Source organism: Lagenorhynchus albirostris, unplaced genomic scaffold, assembly GCF_949774975.1.
Source record: "Lagenorhynchus albirostris unplaced genomic scaffold, mLagAlb1.1 scaffold_29, whole genome shotgun sequence".
Taxonomy (NCBI): domain Eukaryota; kingdom Metazoa; phylum Chordata; class Mammalia; order Artiodactyla; family Delphinidae; genus Lagenorhynchus; species Lagenorhynchus albirostris.
This window is the reverse complement of record NW_026783366.1, coordinates 458410-464660: the sequence shown is the minus strand read 5'-3', so window position 1 is coordinate 464660 and position 6251 is coordinate 458410.

Here is a 6251-nt window from a genome sequence, read left to right as displayed (position 1 = left end):
TGTCCCCTAATCCTAACCCGTACGGTAACACTAACCCGCGCCCTCACACGCACGCTCCCCCTAAAGCGTTGTCGGAACCTCACCTGGACCCTAAACCGTCCCCGTCCCCTAACCCTAACCCTAGCCCGAACCCTAACCCTAACCCTTCCCCGAAACCTGACCCTAACCCGTCACCTAATCCTAACCCGTAGGCTCACACTAACCCGCGCCCTCACACGCACGATCCCCCTAAAGCGTTGTCGGACCCTCACCTGGACCCTAAACCGTCCCCGTCCCCTAACCCTAACCCTAGCCCGAACCCTAAACCTAACCCTTCCCCGAAGCATGACCCTCACCCGTGCCCTAATACTAACCCGTACGCTAACACTAACCCGCGCCCTCACACGCACGCTCCCCCTAAAGCGTTGTCGGACCCTCACCTGGACCCTAAACCGTCCCCGTCCCCTAACACTAACCCTAGCCCGAACCCTAACCCTAACCCTTCCCCGAAGCCTGACGCTCACCCGTCCCCTAATCCTAACGCGTACGGTAACATTAACCCGCGCCCTCACACGCACGCTCCCCCTAAAGCGTTGTCGGACCCTCTCCTGGACCCTAAACCGTCCCCGTCCCCTAACCCTAGCCCGAACCCTAACCCTACACTTCCCCGAAGCCTGACCCTCACCCGTCACCTAATCCTAACCCGTAGGCTCACACTAACCCGCGCCCTCACACGCACGATCCCCCTAAAGCGTTGTCGGACCCTCACCTGGACCCTAAACCGTCCCGGTCCCCTAACCCTAACCCTAGCCCGAACCCTAACCCTAACCCTTCCCCGAAGCATGACCCTCACCCGTCCCCTAATCCTAACCCGTACGGTAACACTAACCCGCGCCCTCACACGCACGCTCCCCCTAAAGCGTTGTCGGACCCTCACCTGGACCCTAAACCGTCCCCGTCCCCTAACCCTAACCCTAGCCCGAACCCTAACCCTAACCCTTCCCCGAAGCCTGACCCTCACCCGTCACCTAATCCTAACCCGTAGGCTCACACTAACCCGCGCCCTCACACGCATCCTCCCCCTAAAGCGTTGTCGGACCCTCACCCGGACCCTAAACCGTCCCCGTCCCCTAACCCTAACCCTAGCCCGAACCCTAACCCTAACCCTTCCCCGAAGCATGACCCTCACCCGTCCCCTAATCCTAAGCCGTACGCGAACACTAACCCGCGACCTCACACGCACGCTCCCCCTAAAGCGTTGTCGGACCCTCACCTGGACCGTAAACCGTCCCCGTCCCCTAACCCTAACCCTAGCCCGAACCCTAACCCTAACCCTTCCCCGAAGCCTGACCCTCACCCGTCACCTAATCCTAACCCGTAGGCTCACACTAACCCGCGCCCTCACACGCACGCTCCCCCTAAAGCGTTGTCGGACCCTCACCTCGACCCTAAACCGTCCCCGTCCCCTAACCCTAACCTAGCCCGAACCCTAACCCTAACCCTTCCCCGAAGCCTGATGCTCACCCATCCCCTAATCCTAACCCATACGGTAACACTAACCCGCGCCCTCGCACGCACGCTCCCCCTAAAGCGTTGTCGGACCCTCACCTGGACCCTAAACCGTCCCCATCCCCTAACCCTAACCCTAGCCCGAACCCTAACCCTAACCCTTCCCCGAAGCCTGACCCTCACCCGTCACCTAATCCTAACCCTTAGGCTCACACTAACCCGCGCCCTCACACGCACGATCCCCCTAAAGCGTTGTCGGACCCTCACCCGGACCCTAAACCGTCCCCGTCCCCTAACCCTAACCCTAGCCCGAACCCTAACCCTAAACCTTCCCCGAAGCATGACCCTCACCCGTCCCCTAATTAAGCCGTACGCTAACACTAACCCGCGACCTCACACGCACGCTCCCCCTAAAGCGTTGTCGGACCCTCACCTGGACCCTAAACCGTCCACGTCCCCTAACCCTAACCCTAGCCCGAACCCTAACCCTAACCCTTCCCCGAAGCATGACCCTCACCCGACCCCTAATCCTAAGCCGTACGCTAACACTAACCCGCGCCCTCACACGCACGCTCCCCCTAAAGCGTTGTCGGACCCTCACCTGGACCCTAAACCGTCCCCGTCCCCTAACCCTAACCCTAGCCCGAACCCTAACCCTAAACCTTCCCCGAAGCCTGACCCTCACCCGTCCCCTAATCCTAACCCGTACGCTAACACTAACCCGCGCCCTCACATGCACGCTCCCCCTAAAGCGTTGTCGGACCCTCAGCTGGATCCTAAACCGTCCCCGTCACCTAACCCTAACCCTAGCCCGAACCCTAACCCTAACCCTTCCCCGAAGCCTGACCCTCACCCGTCCCCTAATCCTAACCCGTAGGCTCACACTAACCTGCGCCCTTACACGCACGCTCCCCCTAAAGCGTTGTCGGACCCTCACCTGGACCCTAAACCGTCCCCGTCCCCTAACCCTAACCCTAGCCCGAACCCTAACCCTAACCCTTCCCCGAAGCCTGACCCTCACCCGTCCCCTAATCCTAACCCGTACGCTCACACTAACTCGCGCCCTCACACGCACGCTCCCCCTAAAGCGTTGTCAGACCCTCACCTGGACCCTAAACCGTCCCCGTCCCCTAACCCTAACCCTAGCCCGAACCCTAACCCTAACCCTTCCCCGAAGCCTGACGCTCACCCGTCTCCTAATCCTAACCCGTACGGTAACACTAACCCGCGCCCTCACACGCACGCTCCCCCTAAAGCGTTGTCAGACCCTCACCCGGACCCTAAACCGTCCCCGTCCCCTAACCCTAACCCTAGCCCGAACCCTAACCCTAACCGTTCCCCGAAGCATGACCCTCACCCGTCCCCTCATCCTAAACCATACGCTCACACTAACTCGCGCCCTCACACGCACGCTCCCCCTAAAGCGTTGTCAGACCCTCACCTGGACCCTAAACCGTCCCCGTCCCCTAACCCTAACCCTAGCCCGAACCCTAACCCTAACCCTTCCCCGAAGCCTGACGCTCACCCGTCCCCTAATCCTAACCCGTACGGTAACAGTAACCCGCGCCCTCACACGCACGCTCCCCATAAAGCGTTGTCGGAACCTCACCTGGACCCTAAACCGTCCCCGTCCCCTAACCCTAACCCTAGCCCGAACCCTAACCCTAACCCTTCCCCGAAGCATGACCCTCACCCGACCCCTAATCCTAAGCCGTACGCTAACACTAACCCGCGCCCTCACACGCACGCTCCCCCTAAAGCGTTGTCGGACCCTCACCTGGACCCTAAACCGTCCCCGTCCCCTAACCCTAACCCTAGCCCGAACCCTAACCCTAACCCTTCCCAGAAGCCTGACCCTCACCCGTGCCCTAATCCTAAGGCGTATGCTAACACTAACCCGCGCCCTCACACGCACGCTCCACCTAAAGCGTTGTCGGACCCTCTCCTGGACCCTAAACCGTCCCCGTCCCCTAAGCCTAACCCTAGCCCGAACCCTAACCCTAACACTTCCCCGAAGCCTGACCCTCACCCGTCAACTAATCCTAACCTGTAGGCTCACACTAACCCGCGCCCTCACACGCACGATCCCCCTAAAGCGTTGTCGGACCCTCACCTGGACCCTAAACCGTCCCCGTCCCCTAACCCTAACCCTAGCCCGAACCCTAACCCTAACACTTCCCCGAAGCATGACCCTCACCCGTCCCCTAATCCTAAGCCGTACGCTAACACCAACCCGCGGCCTCACACGCACGCTCCCCCTAAAGCGTTGTCGGACCCTCACCTGGACCCTAAACCGTCCCCGTCCCCTAACCCTAACCCTAGCCCGAACCCTAACCCTAACCCTTCCCCGAAACCTGACGCTCACCCGTCCCCTAATCCTAACCCGTACGGTAACACTAACCCGCGCCCTCACACGCACGCTCCCCCTAAAGCGTTGTCGGACCCTCACCTGGACCCTAAACCGTCCCCGTCACCTAACACTAACCCTAGCCCGAACCCTAACCCTAACACTTCCCCGAAGCCTGACCCTCACCCGTCCCCTAATCCTAACCCGTAGGCTCACACTAACCCGCGCCCTAACACGCACGATCCCCCTAAAGCGTTGTCGGACCCTCACCTGGACCCTAAACCGTCCCCGTCCCCTAACCCTAACCCTAGCCCGAACCCTAACCCTAACCCTTCCCCGAAGCATGACCCTCACACGTCCCCTAATCCTAAGCCGTACGCTAACACTAACCCGCGCCCTCACACGCACGCTCCCCCTAAAGCGTTGTCGGACCCTCACATGGACCCTAAACCGTCCCCGTCCCCTAACCCTAACCCTAGCCCGAACCCTAACCCTAACCCTTCCCCGAAGCCTGACCCTCACCCGTGCCCTAATCCTAAGCCGTACGCTAACACTAACCCGCGCCCTCACACGCACGCTCCCCGTAAAGCGTTGTCGGACCCTCACCTGGACCCTAAACCGTCCCCGTCCCCTAACCCTAACCCTAGCCCCAACCCTAACCCTAACCCTTCCCCGAAGCCTGACCCTCACCCGTCCCCTAATCCTAACCCGTAGGCTCACACTAACCCGCGCACTCACACACACGCTCCCCCTAAAGCGTTGTCGGACCCTCACCTCGACCCTAAACCGTCCCTGTCCCCTAACCCTAACCCTAGCCCGAACCCTAACCCTAACCCTTCCCCGAAGCCTGATCCTCACCCGTCCCCTAATCCTAACCCGTACGCTAACACTAACCCGCGCCCTCACATGCACGCTCCCCCTAAAGCGTTGTCGGACCCTCAGCTGGATCCAAACCGTCCCCGTCCCCTAACCCTAACCCTAGCCCGAACCCTAACCCTAACCCTTCCCCGAAGCCTGACCCTCACCCGTCCCCTAATCCTAACCCGTAGGATCACACTAACCCGCGCCCTTACACGCACGCTCCCCCTAAAGCGCTGTCGGACCCTCACCTGGACCCTAAACCGTCCCCGTCCCCTAACCCTAACCCTAGCCCGAACCCTAACCCTAACCCTTCCCCGAAGCCTGACCCTCACCCGTCCCCTAATCCTAACCCGTACGCTCACAGTAACTCGCGCCGTCACACGTACGCTCCCCCTAAAGCGTTGTCAGACCCTCACCTGGACCCTAAACCGTCCCCGTCCCCTAACCCTAACCCTAGCCCGAACCCTAACCCTAACCCTTCCCCGAAGCCTGACGCTCACCCGTCCCCTAATCCTAACCCGTACGGTAACACTAACCCGCGCCCTCACACGCACGCTCCCCCTAAAGCGTTGTCGGAACCTCACCTGGACCCTAAACCGTCCCCGTCCCCTAACCCTAACCCTAGCCCGAACCCTAACCCTTCCCCGAAGCCTGACCCTCACGCGTCACCTAATCCTAACCCGTAGGCTCACACTAACCCGCGCCCTCACACGCACGATCCCCCTAAAGCGTTGTCGGACCCTCACCTGGACCCTAAACCGTCCCCGTCCCCTAACCCTAACCCTAGCCCGAACCCTAACCCTAACCCTTCCCCGAAGCCTGACCCTCACCCATGCCCTAATCCTAAGCCGTACGCTAACACTAACCCGCGCCCTCACACGCACGCTCCCCCTAAAGCGTTGTCGGACCCTCACCTGGACCCTAAACCGTCCCCGTCCCCTAACCCTAGCCCTAGCCCGAACACTAACCCTAACCCTTCCCCGAAGCCTGACCCTCACCCGTCCCCTAATCCTAACCCGTACGCTCACACTAACTCGCGCCCTCACACGCACGCTCCCCCTAAAGCGTTGTCGGACCCTCACCTGGACCCTAAACCGTCCCCGTCCCCTAACCCTAACCCTAGCCCGAACCCTAACCCTAACCCTTCCCCGAAGCCTGACGCTCACCCGTCCCCTAATCCTAACCCGTACGGTAACACTAACCCGCGCCCTCACACGCACGCTCCCCCTAAAGCGTTGTCAGACCCTCACCCGAACCCTAAACCGTCCCCGTCCCCTAACCCTAACCCTAGCCCGAACCCTAACCCTAACCCTTCCCCGAAGCATGACCCTCACCCGACCCCTAATCCTAAGCCGTACGCGAACACTAACCCACGCCCTCACACGCACGCTCCCCCTAAAGCGTTGTCGGACCCTCACCTGGACCCTAAACCGTCCCCGTCCCCTAACCCTAACCCTAGCCCGAACCCTAACCCTAACCCTTCCCCGAAGCCTGACCCTCACCCGTCACCTAATCCTAACCCGTAGGCTCACACTAACCCGTGCCCTCACACGCA